Source organism: Onychostoma macrolepis, chromosome 22, assembly GCF_012432095.1.
Source record: "Onychostoma macrolepis isolate SWU-2019 chromosome 22, ASM1243209v1, whole genome shotgun sequence".
Lineage (NCBI taxonomy): Eukaryota > Metazoa > Chordata > Actinopteri > Cypriniformes > Cyprinidae > Onychostoma > Onychostoma macrolepis.
In genome coordinates this window covers 36,263,673-36,286,508 of record NC_081176.1, presented here as the reverse complement: position 1 = coordinate 36,286,508, position 22,836 = coordinate 36,263,673, and the positions used below count along the sequence as shown (strand labels likewise).

The window sequence follows — 22,836 nt, the reverse complement described above, 5'->3', positions numbered from 1 at the left end:
CACTGAATGGGTGCCATTTCTGTCCCCAGGACATTATAGATACAAACATGCATAACAATTAACTATAAAATATATTTTATTAAGCAAAGTGTCCTGCACATTAATTTAACTGCAAATGTAAAAAAATATAATTTAAAAATACATATATTAAAAACTACCTAAAACACTGAAAATATAGCATTTGTACATGTGCCCAATGTCTAATGCTACATTTTAACATGAAATATAATGTTTAAAATCATTCAGAAATCATTTTTATTTTGCATGCTTGTGTACCTCCATCTGTGTCTGTGTTTTGTGCAGGGACGATTCTAGGATTTTCATTTTAGGGGGGCTCAGCCCCCAATGAGGGTATAATAACAAAAAATAAATATTTATAAAAAAAAATATTGAAAATTTGTACAAAAAATTGTAGAACCGTTCTACATAAATTAAATTCAAACAATAATTTTTTTTTTTTTTTTTATTAATACAAAACACACACACACACACACACACAATGTTTCAATCTCTGTCAATCACTCTGATATGCAATTAAAATGAGTGCACTGACTGAGTGCTGTCGGTCACTGTCTTTAATCATTTCTATGCATAACTGTATGGTAGTTAATGCCACATGCACTGTAATATTATGTTCTATATTGAAAGCTAAATTTCCAAATGAAAATAGCAATAACGTGATCGTTTTATAAAGTATGCGTTCATATGTGTTAAGGGCTTTCGCTGAAGGAAACAGCTGTGGTGTGATGAGTGGTGAACGCAGCGAAAACTTTACAGTAGATTGGAAACCATGACTTTTTGTAAACTGTATTTATGACAAAGAACTGCATAGATGTAGATATTATAGCAATCTATCGATAAACACACACCTTGTCCTCTCCTCTGCGCCACCGCAGTCTGTGGATTGAAGAACGCGCAGAAAGATGGGGAGGAGCTGAAGTCTGCTGCCGTTTTCATTTGAAATTTAAAGGGAAAGAATCGCAAGATTTTTAGGGGGCTGAGCAGAAATTTAGGGGTGCTAAAGCCCCCCTAAAAATGGCCTAGCGACGCCCATGGTTTTGTGTGTGCTTCAGTTCAGGAGAAGACCAAGAAGCATTGATGTTATGCTGCATGTCGCTTTATTTAAAGGCAGTAACTGTGTTGTTGATGCGGTGATATTAGTTTTTGCATGTGTGCTGTTGTTGCTGATTAGCACAAGTTTCACAAGTGAGTTTAAGTTTCAAAGAGAATGTTTCACAATGATAATCCAGAAAATACCTGTAAAGTAACAGTAAAAAAAAAAAAAACAATTTAGAAAAAATAGGATGTTGTACCTTAATTTTACAGTTTTTGTTTGGGAGCTGGATGCACTTTTTTCCAGGGGTTTCAGAACCATAGACATAATATACGTAGACGCCTTATGACGTGCTGTAACGTTATCCAGCGTCAGTGCCATATTGGTTGGGTCTCCTCACTCTACGCTAGCACCAGAGTCAATCGGAGTCAATGGAGAGCGAGCAACTATGCCCGTATTTTGTGCAGTTTACGGTTGCAATAACTGGTGCAGTATTGATACCATATCACATGGGGTTACCTGATTCATCAGTGAAGGTGGTCAGAGCAGCAGAGCGTGTGATCTGACAAAACTCAAAAGAACAAGGTGTCAGGGTGTCCTGCGTCAACCGTTTCGTTCGGGCGGAGATTGGTTCAGAGGATGTGTTCATACTCGGGGAACACATTGCAGAAACCCAATTCGGAATTGAGAACCATAATTTCATGCTTGTGTCATTTGTGGTGTCTGTATTTCACAAAGTAAGGCTGCACCACATCGCAAAATTAACTACCCTGGCAACCTGATCTCACAGAATTCCGTGTAATGTTCACGGACTTAATTAACCCCGAATCTGTGGTGGCATCACGGAATCGCTGAAAATTCCGTGATGGGCTCACAGAAGGCATCAGCCGTGGTCCACGCACGGATTCACTGGTTCAACACCAGCGCTGCATCGGACCACGTAAAAAGAGTGACTCCGATGCAGTTATACTTTCACTGGAGTACCTGACCCTACCCCTACCCTAAACCTACCCAGTTCTGAACAATAATGATGACGATACATTTCGCAGTATGGCGTCGGCATATTGATGCTAAGGGTTTCCGTGCATGGAGCACGGCTGATGCCTGTCACTGACTTACATTGGTATCACTTCTGTGAGCCCATCACGGAATTTTCGGTGATTCCGTGATGCCACCACAGATTCGGAGGTTAATTAAGTCCGTGAACATTACACGGAATTCTGTGAGATCATGTTGACCCTGGAGTTACAGAGTGCCAGCATACGCAAGAAGCTGTGCAAAACAGTTCTTTTTCAAGGGTTTTAGCTCCCCAGCCCCAGTTGCAAGCCTGACAGGAGAGAGATCCCAGGGCACCTAATGTCAAAAATTTTGATTTATTGCCCCTCATAAAGATAAGACCCCCACCCTCCCTCCCGTCCCAAACTGGACACCTGTTTTGTCCACCCCACCCATCTAAATGAGCATCTGTTTTTACTGTCCAGTGATCCTAAGGTATTTATGAATGTTTTTGGGACTGTGTTTTTGTGTGGGTCATTGAAGACTATTATGTGTTTAAACTTTAAATTGTGAAACTGTGTTAAACGGGTCAAAGGGAAGTTTTTATTAGAGTTTTCACACGCACACATATCAACAAAAAAAACAAAAAAACATCAAACATATACGTAAAATGAGCAACGACTTGTTAGTGTTGTTGTAACGAACTCTAACTAGTTTAAAAACGTTTTACGTTAAATAAAACAAAGTAGAAGCCAGCGTGTTTGTTTATTTAAAACAATGCATCTGACACCTTAGTTAAAACAATAGCATAACATTACAAGTTAAATAATATAGAGTTGACTCATCTTACCATCTTCTAAAAGAAAAAAAGCATCAGAAGCGAACGTTAAGATACTTTACAACGTTCTAACATTACAGATTAAAAGGTAGCTTTTCTCACAAGTTACAGCAAATAGATCTGACTTATCTTACTGTCTTCTAAAACAAAAAAGCATCTGACACGTTCGTTAAGTAAAAAGTCGAAATCTTGTTACAAAAATTAAACAAAAGAAAAAGAGCAGACTATCTTACGCAGTCTCCGGCAGATAACCGCACACTAGCGTGGCAAACTCAGAATGACTTTACGCCGCCGAGTCCAGACCACACCTCCCGCTAGCCCCTAACAGCATGAGGAGAGACCGACGCAAAGATTTAAAAGAATTAAAGTAATGTATTAACATTAGAACGAACGTTATTTTTAATAAATCTTTTACATTTCTTAATTAATGAAACAATTCGGCACTCATCCTAAAGCTTTTCACTTTAAAATTAGGATAGTGTAGTTTTTACCTTCTAAACAAACAGTAGGCCTACCTAAGCCGCAGGGAAATGTTGCTTATTTTATTTTATTTACTTTAGTTTAGTTATTCGCACTTAATTCGCCTATTCCTTTAATCGGTCTTTGATTTTGTCAAGTTTAAGACTTCTGACGTGTTATATAACCCAGACATTTTCACTTTTAAAAATTAGGTTTTAAATTTTTTTTTTCTTATAAAAATCGCCTCTAAGCCACAGGAAAAGGTTGTTTGTCTTGTTTTATTTTATTTTAGTAGTTTAATACCTTTATTTACTCTTTGATTTTTGTCAATCTTTAAACTTTCTAGCCTGCTTTAACGGTTTAAACGCATACACGCGTATGTGAGTGGAAACCGAAATGAAAGCAAATGTTTCGGACGTCTTTGGATTTTCAGCCATAATTAGACGCCTAAACTTTTTACATTATCGCACGAAATGTAAATATTTCGTCTCACGCAGGGGGCAACGAAATGAGAATGACACAGCGTGTCGGGACGTATGATTAACGACGCGACCGTATCAGATCAAGAGGTTGTTGTAAAAACATCTAAAGGTGTCTCTGGCATCGTAAACTCTGGCGTTGCTGTTCATTTATCAAAGGATGTGTGCCCTTTTGAAGATTTTATATGACACATAGCTGGTTAAGTTAAAAGTTTAGGTAAAGTTGAGAATTGTGTATTTATAATGAATTTATAATCTATTCGAATACGTCTTCAAACCGATGTTCAGGATGTAACGAGGTAGATAAAGAAGGTGATAAAGTTTAAATAAATAGAGGATCTCCAAAGATGATTGTTTTAATAAGATGGTCTATATTGTAGGAAAATGACGTTTAATTTACTTAATTTCACATAATTTGTTATTTATCCGATCTTTGATCATTGTTGTGCTTAAAACATATTATGATGTAGATCTATACGTAATACATATAACACAAATAGAATCCCGTGAACTTTACCGTCGTAAGACATAAGACCTACTTCAAACGGCCGTTAGAACAGATGGTTCACATCACGCGAGGTCAATAAACAGGTCTGTTAAAATCACCCGTGGCGTTCAAACGCACATAGATAAGGGACAATATGCGTCTACATGCGAGGGATATGCTAACATCGTAGCAATTAAGTTGTAAAAGAAAAAAGAAAATCTAAAAGATGTTTCATCCCATCAGTGAAACACCTCCAACTGCGTTAAGTAAACTGATGAAGATGCAGCCGACTAACTAGCCTGCGTCTGATGAATTGCACGGGGGTGGATTTGATGAGATTTATAAGGAAAGTCAGAATCCGAATAAATATATGCCGGACGCGAACGATAAGTAGGAGTGTAAATATAAAATGTATCCAGAGTTTCTGTTTTAAATAATGTGATGTAAATCTACATCATACCATCAGGTAAATTATGTAAACAGATGCGAAACGGTATTTAAATGTAAATAATAAATGCGCACCTTTATGCAAGCATGTACGAATACTCGCATTATTTATAGAATAGCAATCATTATGTTTAAACGCGAATTTTCGTAATATTTGACCATACTATTTTACAAATTAACGCACAATGAGTCTATGTTCAATCTCTATGAGATCAGCTCACTAATAGATGACTGTCATTATGAACATATAATAACCAACTACTGATAATTTCCTCTGGGCTTTTGAGTTGCAACAAACATGTTCGAAGAACACATGGTTACAACAGCCTGAGAAAAAGAGGAAACAAAACTACTAACACAAAAGTCAAGGGTCAAGAGCCCAACTAAAGCAGACACTGATCTCTAACATGGTTACTTCAATTGAAACAATAAATCAACATCTAAACCTTAGTTAATTCTCAATAAGATCTTCTGTAGATGTCTGACAGAAATAAAGTCAGTCTGGTTATTAATAAGTGGAGCTGGTGATGCTGTTTGTGGGGTTGTTTAATCAGATTTTGAGAGATTTAATGTATTTTATTTCAGTTGATTTCATCTAAGCATGTGTCTGAAGTCAGCTGTTGTTCTTGTGTTTCTCTTTCTGTCAGTGATTCTGTTTGTTAACAGCAGGTGTTCATCACTAATGCTCAATCAGCACTTAATTAATCACTTAATTACTTAACTGCAATGTATATCTTATTTTAGTGAACTCAACTGAAATAAGTTCAGTGCACTCATAATTGTTAGATTTAAAAACTTAAAAGTTTTAAGACAATAAGTTTCATCAAATGGTTTGAGTTATCCTAACTTGGGTTTTTAAGGCAATCGGTTTACTCAAACGGTTTGAGTTACCGTGACTTGTTGGGCATATATCTTATTTAGTGAACTCAACTGAAATAAGTTCAGCGTACTCATAACTATTAGTTTTAAAAAACTTAAATATTTTAAGACAATAAGTTTCCTCAAACGGTTTGAGTTAACCTAACTTGTCAGGTTTTTAACGCAATCGGTTTACTCAAACGGTTTGAGTTACCCTAACTGTTGGGTTTTACAGTGTGTATGTGTGATATTGATTGAAAGAGAGTGGATCGAATTCACAGTTACACGTTTACTAGCGGTCTGACTTGCACAGAGAACTATATAATACATTTTGAGCAACTTGACATTAGCAACTGATAATGTAGGAAACCGCAGACAAATGTACATAATCAGTTGCATGAATGTACCAAAGCAATCGCAACTTGTTCAGAAGAATGAGAAACTGCTTTTATGATGTGCACAAGTGACTCGATGATGTGGAGGTTGAACAAAGTAGTTTTGAAAATTTCATTTTTAATCTGAGAAATGCATCAAAGTGACGAAGCAAGAAAAACTGTATAACTTGACCTGTGGCCTATTTATAGGCCTATTCTAAAGCCATGATTGGTTGGTGTTACTGTAAACAGCAGCTGTCCTGAGAGAAATGCCTTTAATGCTACGAAGATCCAAGATAGAAGCGCTAAATATTCAATTAAACTTTACATTTCAGTTTGTATATTCTAGTCACTCAAAAAAATGGTTTTGTGCCACTGTTCGTTTTACTCAGATATTTTTTATTAAAACAACACAAATATATTTCATTTTCCGCCAAAACACTATTCTATTGTGTTTAATTAACTTAAACTGTTTAATTTTCCATTTTACTTAATTATCAATCGTTAAACTAACGTAAAGGGTTTAATTTCGCCATTAAAAAAAAACCGTTTGATGAAGACGGCGCGAAGGATGTGCATCATGGCGTCTAGAAGTACCAGTCAGGTAAGAAAATCTAAAGTTTTCTTTGCGTTAAGCCAAAGTCTTTCATTTGTTAGTGTTTTTAGTATGCTTTTAGTGTTTTGTTTTGCAGTCGAGTTTACCGCGCCGTTATGATTTTGTGCGGTTGGGAGATGTGAAAGCGCATGTCTTTCTGTAGTGTTTGGACTGTAACGTTAGTGTATATGTAACGTTATGTGTGCTTGTGGAACAGACGATGGGGCAAATTTTTAAAATTCAGATGGTTTTCCGTCTTATTAATGAGATATGAGCAGTTAAATAAAACCTCCCTGTCCCCTTTCTACCCTACTCAATTAGCTAAAGCACGGAAATTTACACATTTTATCTGCTATTCCTCTTTTGTAACAGCATGCGTTTGATCACTGTTTTCTTACTTCATCGCTGCCTGATGAAGAATGTCGCAACTCTACTGACAGAGGAGAAAACAGTTTTGGCAAAAGTAAGTGAAGTGCTGTATCGTCTTTTCATCATTTATAAACAGAAATAAGAATGGTTTCCGCAGGTCCTTAAAATGTCTTAAATTTAGTTGTCAAATTTAAGGCCATACAAGGTCTTAATGGTACAAGAAAGTATTATCATTTCAAGAGGTCTTAAATTTGAGGACAGAAAGACAAGAATTGCCATAAAGCTTTATGTGACTATTTAACTTCAAAAGGCTATGATTACATTGAATAAACATGAGCGACGCAAGTTTCAAAGTCCTGTGCAGCGCTGCTTTGTGTATTGCCGTTACCGGGGAAACCGTTATATTATGCGGTCTAGAAAAGAAAATAATTATTTAGCTTTTTCAGTTTTTGTTAGAGCAATGTGAAAACTAGCCGTTTGCCAAATGTAATCAGTTTTATTTTTTGGATTCAACTTGGACTAATCTACATTTTTATGTAACTGAATTTTAAAAAATTATGACCAGTCTTAAAAAAAAAAATATTAGCTAACTTTTAAGACTAGTCCTAACCTTTTATGCAACCGCCCCCAGGTCTTAAAAAGGTCTTTATAAGTTTTAAATTTGATTTTAAAAATCCTGCAGATATCCTTTAATAATATTTTGTTGACTTTTGTTAGAATCCACGGCTTAGCCTATTTGAAGTTTTGGTTATGAACATGGTGGCGCGTCATACACTAACTTCAAACCGGACAGTACTCTGAGCTGTTCACATTATACATATGCTCCAGATATGTAATCACATCCACCCTTTTGGAATGATAAACATGACACTATTCATTACTCACGCAAAATCATTGATTTGTTTTGATCATTGAATTTGTCTTTGCTGTTAAACTGTATGAGTGTTCTTGTAAAAAATTGCACTTCCTGTGTTTACAGATTTGTGCAGAATTTGAGACGGACAGAATTATGATAGGCCCATTAGTGTCAACAGTCTTTGCCAAAATGGATCCACACTGCAAAACTTATGAAGATGTTTGCAAATCGAAGAAGAGTCCTTGGACAAAGAATTAAACCCTCTTGGTGCCCACTACACAGGTAAGAACAACTACACTCAACAAAACCTTGTATTAAAACATTATTTTCTCACCGCCACTGATTTTAGGGTTATGGTCATGGGTATTAACAAAAAGACAGATATAATGAGATTAGGTTTATTAATACCATAAATACAAAATATGTGACACATATTACAAATGCATTAACCTCCCAAAAACTATTCATTTTGAGGCAAGGCGGGCGTGTCCAGAAGTGTGTTCTGTAGAGTTTAGCTCCAACACACCTGCCTGAAACTTCTAGTAAGATTTTGTTTTTGTTTGAAAATTCCTAAAAACCTTGATTAGCTGATTCAGGTGTGTTTAAAGGGTAGTTCACCCAAAATGAAAATTCTGTCATTAATTACTCACCCTCATGTCATTCCAAACCCGTAAGACCTTCGTTCATCTTTGGAACACACATTAAGATATTTTTGATGAAATCCGAGAGCTTTCTGACCCTCCATAGAGAGCAAACGCAACTACCACATTCAAGGTCCAGAAATGTAGTAAGGACATCAATTAAATACTCAATGTGACATCAGTGGTTCAACCGTAATTTTAAGCTACGAGAATACCTTTTGTGTGCAATGAAAATAATCATTATTCAACAATTCTCCTCCAAACAGGGGCGTCATGCACTCATTATTTTTGAGGGGGCACGAGTGAAGGAGGGGGGGGGGTGTTGGGGGTCAGGCTAGTAAAGTGACACACAGTAGTTACACACAGACGTCAGCAGAATCACACGCGTACGTTGTTTACATGCAGAGGTACTCTCGATAATGGCGGAAGACATGATTTGGAGAATTGTTGGATAAAGTCATTATTTTTCATTCTTTGCACACAAAAAGTATTCTTGCAGCTTTGTAAAATTATGGTTGAACCACTGATGTAACATGGACTGTTTTACTGATGTCCTTACTATGTTTCTGGGTGTGGGAATATTTCAGTTGCATTACTGTCTATGCAGGGTTAGAGAGCTCTCAGATTTCATCAAAAAATATTTTAATTTGTGTTCCAAAGGTCTTGTGGGTTTGGAACAACATGAGGGTGAGTAATTAATGACAGAATTTCATTTTTGGGTGAACTCTCCCTTTAATTGGTAATATTGCTGAACTCTGCAGGACAGTGGCTTTCTGTGCTGATCTGGCCCAGTACTGTTATAGTTTCATTTTCCACTGAAATGTTTGTTAGAATTACATCTTGACTGCTTGCCTGTATTTCCTGTAAGGAAATGATCAGACAGAATAAAAATTGATGAATGACTGAATTTTTTTTTTTTTTTTAATTTTTAAAAAAATATATAAAGGCTAAATCTCATAAATTTTGTTCTTGTTTGCATCTTTAGACTAATGACATTTAAGTACCTGATTGAAGACCCTAGCAGTCTTATTATGGAGTATGAGTAATGTGTTTTTTTGTTTTTCTCCAAGGATGATAAATGCTATGGTAAAGTTAATACACAAGAATTTGAGCATTTTTACTTTTAAATATCCTCTCTAGGATACAGATGTTGCCAGCACTCAGGAGGTGATCCAGAAGACCCATGGGAATCTGATATGTCATAAGATTTGAAGGTGCAGACATTGAAGACAGCCCAGCAGATGTTGGAGGGTTGGAAGATAAAGTTCTTCAGGACCCTAGCAGTATACCCCATGCAAAACCATGTTTCTGGGACTGATATATGGACTGAACTTGAGCAACCCTCCTGACCTCAGGTACACATTTGTAGTACTGCAGAAGTTATTTCTGGAGTCAGTTCCTGGAATAAGGTTTGATTGGTTGCCTTTAAATGCCAATTAGAAAAGGACAGTAGTTTGATATTTCTGCTATTTTGTTTAATTGTGTAATGTGGTTTCAACTGTATTTAACTGTATGTAAATTTATGTTTTGCTCTTGTTTAACAAATACACTTGATCATTTGTGACGCATCTTGTCTTTTATGACTCTGTATAAGACAATCACACACACAAATGCTTTGTTGAAGGAGTAACTTTAAATAGAAATTATTTAGTTAAAGTAACTAGAACTAATTGGATGGAACCACTGTCCATAATTCAAATGAGTTGTTTGAAACAAACGTTCTCTTGTTGATAAAGCGAAACACATTTGGCCAGTTTTTAATAAACCAAAACATGTTCACTAAACTTAACCAGTTTAAGTTACAGGGAAGTGAATAAATTGAGTTGGTTGGACATTACTATTTCACATAGATTCTTCCTCATTCAATTGTGTTCACACAACACAAAGAGTTTGCATAGGTTCAAAAAATTCCATTCATGTTAATAAAAACTATTTGGTTGTGTGGAACCACTGTCCATAATTGAATTAAGTTAGTTTAAAGAATCATTTTTTTTGAGTGTAGAAGCATGACTGAGTTCACAAATATAATAAATGTCATTTTCTTTTGTGAGAAAAGGGCTTGATCTAGATGCTTAGCATTAGTTTTAAGTTTGCATCTCATACACACCAGTTTTTAATTCATCATTGTCTCTGTGTTTTCCTTCAGATTACACAGTACTGCCCGGGTGAATCAGCTGAAGAGATGCTGTCACTGCTGATGAATAAATAAGTTCCTGATGGAGTGAATGAGCAGGAGAAGAAGAGTTCAGTTTACAGTTTTTTTCAACTGCTTACACACAAAATCTTTACTTGTCACACGATTTCTGAAACCTGACACTCAAACAGCAGAAGCACACACCAAATCTGCAAAACCTTACACTAATTCTCGGCATTTGACTCAGTTTTCAATTTCAGAAAACACTTTTTGCAAAACACAACACACAATTCTCAATGTAACACACACACAAATCTAACAGGAAGTATCTTGATTTCCTTTTTCAAACACAACCATTTAAAATGCCACACTGATGATAATTAATCAGTGCTTCACACTAACTCCTCACAAACACTCATTGCTTTATTTAACACCAACCAATCATGGTTTTAGAATAGGTCTATAAATAGGCCACAGGTCAAGTTATACACTTTTGAAAATGTGTGTAATCAGTTGAAAAAAACTGTAATGCTGTTTCAATAAAAGGCTTTGTAAAAAATGTATTTGCAATTTCTTTTTCACGTTTGCCTTTCCATTTCAATACTGACCGTCTTGCCTGGAGATTACAGTGAAAATGAAATGTCAAATCACCAACTGCATTTTATTTTTCAATTTGACAGGGACGATGCATTGTCACAGTGAAAATAAAATGAAAATAAAATATTTTGATATATATATATATATATATATATAGTAATGTATGTAAATGCTGTTTAATTTCTCACTTTTTGAGTGTTTCTATACAGACGCACCTCTCGCGCTACTGACGTAGCTACCTTAACTTCTTTATGAAAACATTTAGCTTTGATATTTTTATGATCTTAATAATTTTTCATGCCTAAAAACATGTATGAAATACACATTAGATAGCCCATTTCTTTGCAAATAACTGTATCCTGGACAAGTTCTACAGGAGAAGGAACGAAACGAAAGCAAGAGAAGGTCAGTTAAAGCAAAGACAAGGGACTTTGGTTAAAGCTAGAAATAGGATAATTGACATTTTATGATGATTTCCTGAGTGGCCATGCTTTTAGTTCAGTTCAGCCGCCCAAGTGTTTTACGCCTCAAGGGCCGGGCTTCTATCGGGCCAATTTTCATGTACACTGTAAAAAATTGCTGTAAAAAAACAGCCATATTCTGGCAGTAACATCCTGTTTTTTCATTACAACAGTAAAATCCCATAAAAAAACCAATGAATTCTGGGTAATATTTGTTGTTTTCGAGAAAGTAGCCTTCTGCAGTCCTGTGAAGTAACAGCGCTCAGAGTCGACACTCAGAGACTGTGTTTCAAATCACACCCTACACCCTCATTCACTATTCCCTACATGAGTTTACTAATATAGCCCACCTGACAGAGAGAATGAACACTAATGAGTGAATTCAGCCAATGATGAACAGCTGCTGTGAACAAGCAGAATCACTGGAGAAAAGAGAAAAATGAAACTACAACTGACTTCAGACACAGCCTTAGATGAAATCAACTGAAATAAAACAGCAGAGGATGATTAAACAACTCCACAAACAGCATCACCAGCTTCACACATCACAGTCTGACTTTATTTCTGACATATATCTACAAAATTATTTGAGAATTAATAGACATTTAGATGCTTTATTGAAAACGTTTCGTTTGACCTCACCATTATGGCGATCAGCGTTTGCTTTAGTTGGGCTCTTGACCCTTGGCTTTATAATGCTTGATTTTTTTTTTTGTTGATGTAATAGTGTTTGTAAGCACCTTTGTTATAGCAAGAAAAGCCCAAAAAAAATTTTGTAAGAAGTGTTTTTGGATCGTAAGCATCATGAATCATCACGAATCATCACTGATCTCATTCAGTCTTTAATGAAGCAGCGTTTTTTTTTTTTTTGGATGTTATTTATGTGTGCATGATACAGCAAAATAACAATCTATTACGACAAACTGTAAAACTTTTCACCATTGTTGAGGTTCATAAGCTGATTCTTGATGTCTGTGTGAGTCTTATTGCTTCCGTAAATTAAAACTTTTTGTGGACAAACTGTTTAGAAAGTCCTTTATATTAACTGACTGTCACAGAACCAGTGGTTTTTAGAATCGCTTTTACTATAATCAATACATTAATTTAACCAGAGATTAGACACACAATGAATTGTGTTTATTCTCAATGAGATCAGCTCAGTAATAGATGATTGTCATTATAAATATATAACAACCAACTACTAATCACTTTCTCTGGGCTTTTGAGCTGTAATAAATATGTTTGAAGAACACATGGTTACAACAGCCAGAGAAAAAGAGAAAACAAAACTACTAACACAGAAGTCAAGGGTCAAGAGCCCAACTAAAGCAGACACTGATCTCTAACATGGTTACTTCAAATGAAACAAATCAACATCTAAACCTTAGTTAATTCTCAATAAGATCTTCTGTAGATGTCTGACAGAAATAAAGTCAGTCTGGTTATTAATAATTGGAGCTGGTGATGCTGTTTGTGGGGTTGTTTAATCAGATCTTGAGATTTAATGTATTTTGTTTCAGTTGATTTCATCTAAGCATGAAATCTTCTGGGAATGAGAAGAATTCAATAATTAAACAACTCCGCGTTGTTAGCGTTGGTATTGTATCAGACACTTGCTCTTAACATTATATGAAAATCAAGCTCAAATAGAGTTAACAGTGTTTTTGACCAGAGAATGACAGAGGAGTGTTTTACGGCTGTAACTGTTTGTTATCTGAGGCAGCAAGTGCATTACATGCTTTCATCAACTTTTACAGGTTATATAACGTTGATTGTAGCTATATGGACGCTTAGTTTTTCTTGTTGTTTAATACACTTGGCCAAAATCTCAAATGAAGCGCTTATGCACAGGATATTTAAAACGTACAGAAGTAGCCTATATTGGCTAGACGGCAAATAACCTAATTCTTCTCCGCTTTTTAAACACACAAAAACATGATCCTTTACAGACATAGTGTTTACGTAAAGAAAACGCTGTACTATTTAAACATCAATTATTTATTTACCCTTTCATTGCGAAAAAGCGGGGATCTGTCTCCAGGCTGTGCGCGGCGCGTCAGTCTGAATGGAGGCGGGGAGGTTTCGCTGAGAGTTTGATGATCCAATGGCGTTACGAAGTTTTACTGACAAGCTCTTCTTAATGCTTATCATTGGTTAACTATTTTTAAAACCCTCTGATTTAAAATAATAATAACGAATTATAATAGACTCAAGTTTGGATAATTTTTTCACAGCACTTGACTGGGCTAGGGTATGGCAACTGCCATACTCTGCCATACGGAAACGCCGCCCCTGCTTTGCAGACGTTGAAAAGACGTCCACTGAGGAGCCAGAATGAAAGTTTTTATGATGTCTTTTTTTGACGTGTTCTGAGCGTCCGATATAGACGTTCAGTGAACCGCCATACAAGGTTGAAAACTAGTTCAAATGTGGTTAGTGGACATATTTTTATCATCATTTAAGGTTCATTCAGACTTAATTTATACTGTTTCTGGACTAAATCAGTACCGCGGGAAGTAGCCTGCAGCACCCCTGGCTCGGAGCTAAAGAAAAATGGGGTGCTGGGGTGCGGTGTTAAAAATAATTAAATTAAAATTTTGTAACAAAAATAAATAAAACATTTTATTAATTTTATTAATTTGAATATCATTAGTTCAGTTCAAAATCATGGGGGCGCTTAGGGCTATATTAATGACAGCAATTGTCGCGTGACGTCATTGAAGATTTAAAATACACCAGTCAACATGGCGCAAAAATGCATTTCTGATTCGCTGATATTTTCCCTTTGTGGCTCATTATTATTATTATTATTATTAATAAAAACATATAGGCCCACAATAAAATAGTATCATTAAGAAATTCACTTTTAATTAAACTGAAGAATATTAAAATAATATTAAACTGAAGTTTTATTAACAAAATTACAATTTTGTGTATAAAATTTTGTAACGCAAATAAAATGGATTTCCCCTTTTAAAACGATCGTTTGTAGTTCATTATTATTAAAACAGATCAGTCATAAAGTACAATGGCAAATTCGCATTTATTAACCATGCAACTATTTATTAAAATTTGTATTAACAAATTGAAGAAGACCTAGCCTAGCCTACTTGCGTTGTAACCTAAATAAATAAGGTTTCCCTTATTTAAAACGAATGCTTAGTTTGTGGTTCATCATTATTTTTTTAATGAAAACACAGCAACAATAAAGACCAACTCAGTTATTTTAAACGAAATGAAACGTTTATTAACAAAAATCCTCATGCCTTGAGCTTTCCCTCTTTTCCTTGCTTTCCTTCAGTTTTAAATAAATCCGTGAGCGTTTTACTTTCACTTTCAAATTAGCGCAATTAGGTGTCAAGCAGTTGTTTGCTTTTAGTTCGCTTGAGTTTTCTCTCTTTCCCTCACTTTCCTTCAATTTTAAATAGCCTAGTTTGAAAAAGCACCGTGCACATTTTACTTTCACTTTTAAATTGGCGGTTCTGTATCAAGCAGTTGTTCGTCTTTAGTTTGTTTGTTTTCCCTCTTTCCTTCACTTTCCTTTGCTTAAATAGCTTATAAAAGCATCGTGCGCATTTAACTTTCACTTTTAAATTAGCAGCAATTCGGCATCAGTTGCTTGAATTCAATTCAATTCAAGCAACAACAAAATACAACATAGAACATATAACTTTTACTAAAAAAAAATGAATAAAAATAAACCATGATATGCCTAATATAAAATAACAAATAGCTTACACAAAGTTTAAATAGGTATACAAAACTAAAAATCAGTAAAGAATGAGGAACAAATAATTATGAAATGTAGAAGCAAAACGAATAAGAATGTTTGGAGGCACTGGCGCCTAACACCTTGATGCAAAATAATGAAACAAAAAAACACAGTTTAAATAAAATAAAAATCAGCAAATACTGTGGAACCAAATAAATGAGAAACGAATGTTTTTTTTAAAAAAAAACGTCTATTATCACGTAGATTAATGGCAGAAATCAACAGGTTTTTCAAAATCCAAAATATTTTTTTTTAAAACAGACGCTTTTACATTTAATTTTGAAACTCTTCTGCCATCGTCTTGTCTGTCTCACCTCACACTTCTTGTCAGTCAGCTCGACTCACTCTCCTCACGTGATAAATTAAATCTGATCTGTGATGCGTGACTGACGTTCTTTCGGTGTGCTGCATTGAGCAGCCACGTTCAGTTTTAATTGTAGTGTCCTCTAACTGAACCAAAATAATTGTATTACTATATAAAAAATAAAAACGACGGTGGGGGACGGTGCCGCAGTGGACAATTGATGTAACCGGTGTTGCGGCATAACACTGGTATCACCGCCAACACCGTCTATAGCAACAAGCGGCAAGTCTAATGTCCAGCTGGACTGAATGGATTTTATTTCTATAAAAATGCCCTGTAACACCGACTAGAGAACCAAGCCTGTGTGTTGCACACTTATAACTCCGCTACTGGTAAAATCTTAGTCCTCGTGTTTGATTTTTATTGGACGCTGTGATTGTATTTTTGTGACTGTGGCTTTGAGGAAATGCATCGTGGTCACATACAGAGATCAAGATTTTGCACATGAATCACAACAACGGTGATAATCAAAGCAAACAAAAAAGCTTCATGCTGCAATGCATGATGGGTTCATAGAACAAACTCATCCTTAATTCCTGATTTTTTTTTTTTTGTTTGTTTGTTTTGATTGTCACCGTTGTTGTGATTCATGCGCAAAATCTTGATGTCTGTGTGTGACTACATGATGGGCTTGCTCAATTTTTGTGTACATGTTTTTAGTATTTTTTAGTTTAGCTTTTAGTGAGTGTGATGAGTTTAAGACTTTTTCTAATAAATATCTCTGCTGTTTCTCTACATTCACGTTAATTCATTGTCATTTCTCAACCCATTCTCACACCCAACTCGTCACATATTGAAGCTTGGTCAGGACCACTTGGCGTCGCTTTTTGACGCTCAAAGTACCCCTTAGCGTCATTTTTCGACTTGCAGGGTCCTCCGTTGCTTTAAATAGGAAACCCTTAGCGTCAATATGCCGACGCCAAAATGGGAATTTTATCGTCATAATTAAATTATATATTGGGTAATAACATTGCCATTATTGCATATATGTTGGGGTGTGATTTTTCAATGTAAACAGCCACAACAGTTTTATTTATATTACAATATTTACACATTTGTGAGCACATAACCCAACCCCTGCCCCTAAACCTACCATTTGTCAATAAAACACAAGATATAACAGGCAGATACAACTACCGTCATAATTTATTTAAAACATATGAATATTCCAAGCCTTCCGAGGCAAAACATTTGATTTGTGAGAGGAATAAACGCGATTGCCGTCTCGGTCCGCCGTTAAGCTCAGCCTGTGTGCTGCAGTCTGTGAGCGAATTCAAAAAATGCCGCCAGAAGAAGCCTTACGTCAGCCTTGGTTGTGAAATACTATTGGTTCTTGTGTGTCTGGTGACCGATTGCGTCATGCTGTTCTGACAGGCTATTGGCTCTTCTGTGTCTCGTGACCGATTGCGTCATGCTACGTGACGGGAGTATCTTTTGAATGAGATGCGAGCGCGTTAACAAGAGCGGGATCAATTCATTTCTTAACAATATCAACCTACCTCAACTTAGTAAACATCAAATAAATACTCTTGAATCCAGAACATGACTATTTTAAAGCCCTTAAACTCATGCCAAATAATAAAGCACCAGGTCCTGATGGATTCCCTGCTGAGTTCACTCAAAAAAATGATTTGGTCTAAATTGTTCCAGTGTTCATGTGTTTCCACACTACAGAGTGTTCAAGTAGAATTGAAGCAGTGCTGGAGTTAAGGAGATAATTATGTGATGATTGATCATTAATGATGAACACCTGCTGTTATCAAGAAGAATCACGGAAGGAAAGAGAAACACAAGAACTACAACTGACTTCAGCCACAGCTGAAGATGAAATCAACTGAAAAAAAGAAGACATTAAATCTCTCAAGATCTGATTAAACAGCTTCACAAACAGCATCAGATTGACTTTATTTCTGTCAGACTTCTAGAGAAGCTCTTATTGAGAATTAACAGAGGTTTAGATGCTTTATTGTTTTGTTTGAAATCACCATCAAAGAGACCAGTGTTTCCTTTTGTTGGGCTCTTGACCCTTGACATTTTGGTGTTAATATTACGCTAGTTGCTTTAATTGTGTGATCATTTAAAACACACTTAGCTTAACCAGCGAAGCCAAGTGAAAAAGAGTTGTGGGTAGATCTTGTCACTGACTTCCCATTTCTGATTATATAGACATCATACTGTTTTAGATTTTTTCGTAGTATTGTAAATATCAGATAATTTGAATAATTTACAAATCACTTTGTGCTCATAAAGTTTTCTGTAGCAATTCAAAGACCACAGACATCAAGAATCAGTGTATGAATCTCAACAATGGTGACAGTCAAGAAAATATTCAGATAAAACTCTGAACATCACAAAACAAGCTACTAAAAGTCACAACTATAACAGCATACGTAAAAGAAAATAATCAGACAATTCAGCTGCGTTGTTTATTCATGCTGCAGTGCATGCTGGGATACATGGGAGAGTCTTGTACTATGCTGGTACCCAGCATGCATTGCAACATGAAGCATTTTGTTGACTGTCACTATTGTTGAGATTCATACGCTGATTCTTGATGTCTGTGATCTTTGCATTTTTACAGATGAAAACTTTTTGAGCACAAAGTGATTTGTAAATTATTTAAATTATCTGATTTTACAAGACTACTACATCTGAAGCTATATAAAAAATCTAAAGCAGTACTACATCCATACAACCAGACGTTGGACTTGAAATGAGATCGGTGGATCATTTGCCCACAACTTTTTTTTTTTTCTTAGCTTTGCTGGCTAAACGAAGTGTGTTCTATATAAACACACAATTAAAGCAATCAGTGTAATATTAACACCAACATGTCAAGGGTCAAGAGCCCAACAAAAGGAAACACTGGTCTCTTTGATGGTGATTTCAAACAAAACAATAAAGCATCTAAACCTCTGTTAATTCTCAATAAGAGCTTCTCTAGAAGTCTGACAGAAATAAAGTCAATCTGATGCTGTTTGTGAAGCTGTTTAATCAGATCTTGAGAGATTTAATGTCTTCTTTTTTTTTCAGTTGATTTCATCTTCAGCTGTGGCTGAAGTCAGTTGTAGTTCTTGTGTTTCTCTTTCCTTCGGTGATTCTTCTTGATAACAGCAGGTGTTCATCATTAATGATCAATCATCACATAATTATCTCCTTAACTCCAGCACTGCTTCAATTCTACTTGAACACTCTGTAGTGTGGAAACACATGAACACTGGAACAATTTAGACCAAATCATTTTTTTGAGTGTAGTGTTTTTTTTTTTTTTTTTTTTGGCCAGTGAAATCTATATTTTTGTTTAAATTTTACTTAATATTTTTTGTGCTATTTTACTCATTTTGAATGGTTAATTTGTAATCATCTCATTTGATTAATTCTAATTAATTTTTATGTGTTGAATTTAATTAAAATATTGCTTGTAACCTGTTGACACAATTTTACTGAGTAAATATAGTGTATCTCAATTTTATTGAGTAAATATTGTGAATCATTTTTTTACAGTGTAAGTCGCATCCTACAGAAACATAACTTCAGAATGAAGCAGCTGTACAAGGGTGCCATTTGAGAGGAACAGTGTCACATTATGTCAGAACCATGATTATGTGCAGGTATGTGTCACTTTACTTTAAATACTATATATTGTGATGTGGGAATGAGGGTTTATGCTGCCACCTGCCTTGCCTGTAGTTTGTAGTTTTTGTCTATACTGACCCAACCCAGCCCCTACTTGTGTGAAAATATAGACATTGTCAGTAACACTATTCAATATTTTCTGTTTCAGACAGTTCTGGATTTTGATGCCAGCGAACTGCCACATGAGTTAATCTAAGTAGATGAGGCAGGCTTCAATCTGGCCAAAACCAGGCATCGGGGCCGTAACGTAGTTGGACAAAGGGCTGTTGTAAATGTCCCTGTGCAGCGTAGGGGAAATATCACCTTGTGTGCTACAATTAGTGTCCAAGGAGTCCTGCATCACCATCCCACTCTAGGTCCCTACAATACAGGACAGATCATTGCATTTCTAGATGCACTACATGCAGTTGTGCAGGACAGACCACAGCAGCCCGGGTTTGTTGTCATCTGGGATAATGTTAGTTTCCACCGGGCTGCTCTGGTCCGAGATTGGTTCAACAACCATAACCATTTCACACTTTTATATCTGCCCCCTTACAGCCCCTTTCTAAATGCAATCGAGGAATTCTTTTCTGCGTGGTGGTGGAAAGTATATGATCGGCAACCCCACGCCCGCAAGACTCTTCTGCAAGCAATGGAAGAGGCACGCGGAGACATTGAGGTGGGATCAATCCAAGGGAGGATTCGGCACACAAGGCGATATTTTCCCCGATGCCTTGCCCGCGAGGACATCGCCTGTGATGTTGACGAGGTCTTCTGGCCAGATCCGAACAGAAGGCGGGATCCATAAGCCCCCAGCCCCCCCACCACACACACACACACACGTTTGTTTTTGTGAAAAGTGGGGACTCTCTATAGACGTAATGGTTTTTATACTGTACTTACTGTATGTGCTATTGCCCTACACCAACCCTACACCTAAACCTACACTGTAAAAAAAATCTGTTAAATTTACGGAAAAATACCGGCAGCTGTGGTTGCCAGAATTTTACCGTGAAAAATACGGTAGCTAAATTTTAGGATTTACAGAACTGTTTAAATTTACAGTGAAAAACCGTATCTCATCAACTGATACAATGTTAATACACAAACCTTTCAGTTAACTCACTTTATTTGCAGAAACCGACTAGCTTAAATTATCCAACTGCCATTTGTTTATAAACTAATATTTATAATGTTTATGTAATGTGAGCATAAGAGTATTGAGAACTATTTTGTTTAAGTCCATGAAGAAAATCTTACTGATTTATGCAAAGTCATCAATTCAACTCAAATCTCTTACAAATACCAGCAGCACACATACATGTGTGATTAAAACTAATAACTACATAGTTATTGCCTTTAAATAAAGCAACATGCAGCATAACATCAGTGTCCTTCTGTCCGTCCTTGACTTAAACACAGGCTCTACTCTCCAGCACAATGGTGACCCACAAAACACAACAGGAAGTTGACTGTTAGGTTTTACAGTATTTTGCTGTTTTTTTGTCTTGATTTTACGGTGAAGTACCGGCAGCTGTGGTTGCCAGTAATCTACTGTTTTTTACAGTTTGCTTCCGTAAATTAAATTTACGGTATATTTCTGTTAAAATTACATTTCACAGTATGTTTTGTCATCTGACAAATTTAACCCCTTTAATCCCACAGCAAAATCCTCAGTTTTAAAGAGCACTTCTATGTGTCCACACTACAGAGTGTTGAAGTAACACTGAAGCAGTGATGAATTAATGAGAGAATTAAGTGACTAATTAAATTAGGATTGTGCTTTATTGATGAACACCTGCTGTTAACAAGTAGAATCATTGAAGGAACGAGAAACAAGAGCAGAGAAACAAAATTTACAGCTAAAGCCAAGATGAAATCAACTGAAATTAAACACATGAAATCTCTCAAGATTTCAGAAGAGGGTGATTAAACAACTCCACACCAGCATCTTATTACTAACCACTTTTACTTTGTCATATGTGTACAAAAGCTCTTATTGAGATTTTAGGTGTTGTACTTTCATTTGAAGTCACCATATTGCTTTAGTTGGGATCTTGAATCGTGACTCTTTAATGTTGGTTTTTGTTTGGTTGCTTTAATCAGCTGTGTTTATTAAGCACAGTTTTTAAAGCAAAATAAGCCAAAACAATCTATCATCATCGGAGACTGATGTTTATGATGTCAAAACCAACATGATCTGGTTTAATTCACTGATTATACCATGTTAAGTCTCTTATTAAACATGTGATATGTTAATTGCACCATTGATTACTACAGCAATCAAATGTTGTGAAACAGCTCTAACCAGAATATGCACAAATAAATGTATTGAACTACGGCAGAATTTAAACACACACAGACATCAACAATCAGCGTATGAATCTCAAAATTGGTGACAATCAAAAACAATATAAATTTTTTTTTAAAAACGGTTCAACTCTGAACATCACAAAACAGTCTACTGAAAAGTAACAACAAAAACAACACCAAAATAAAAGCAAATAAAGAAAATATTAAGAACATTCAGCTGCATAATTTATTCATGCTGCAGTGCATGCTGGGAGTTTTGTACTGGCACCCAGCATGCTTTGCGGCATGAATTGTTTTTTTTTTATTATTATTAATAGTCACCATTGTTGAGGTTCATATGCTGATTCCTGATGTCTGTGTGTCTAAATGGTAATGTAACTCTGAAGGTTTTGTGCATAAAAGGTTTTTAAATTCTTTCATAACGGTTTGTCAGCTTAACTTGTAGAGTAATATTACTACCATAAACAATAAGAAATTAATTACAAATCACCCATATTGTTTGACACTAACTGAAAGAGATCAGTGATGATGATCATCGTTAACCAAAACTACTTAACTACAAGCTTTCTTGGCTTTTCTTGTCATAACAAATGTGCTTTACAAACACAGTTACAACAGCCAAAGAAAAACTAACCTTAAAGAGTCAAGGGTCAAGAGCATAACTAAAGCAACCACTGATCGCCAAAATGGTGAGGTCAAACAAAACATTTGAAATAAAATATAAACCTCTGTTAATTCGTAGATATCTGACAGAAATGAAGTCAAACTGGTTAGTAATGAGTGGAGCTGGTGATGCTGTTTGTGGAGTTGTTTAATCATCCTCTGCTGTTTTATTTCAGTTGATTTCATTTAAGGCTGTGGCTGTATGTCAGTTGTAGTTTTGTTTCTTGTTCTTTCCTTCAGTGATTGTGTTTGTTAACAGCAGGTGTTCATCAGTGTCTGAATTCACTCATATGTTCTCAATCACTCTGTCTAGTGGACTATATAGTGAAGTAATGTAGGACTAGTGAATGAGGGTGTGGGGTGTGGTTTCAGACACAGTCTATGAGTGTCGACTCTGAGGCTACTTTCTCGAAAACAAAGGTTAGATCTATTACAGTTATTCACTGTATATAGTAAGGAAA

The 22,836-nt window shown here is 35.8% G+C and overlaps 1 protein-coding gene across 1 annotated transcript in view; it reads left to right on the top strand.

Annotated features, from left to right (window-relative positions):
• Window positions 1–22,836, top strand: part of LOC131529680 (GTPase IMAP family member 9-like) — a 277,942-nt gene that overhangs the window by 42,467 nt on the left and 212,639 nt on the right. The window lies entirely within an intron of this gene.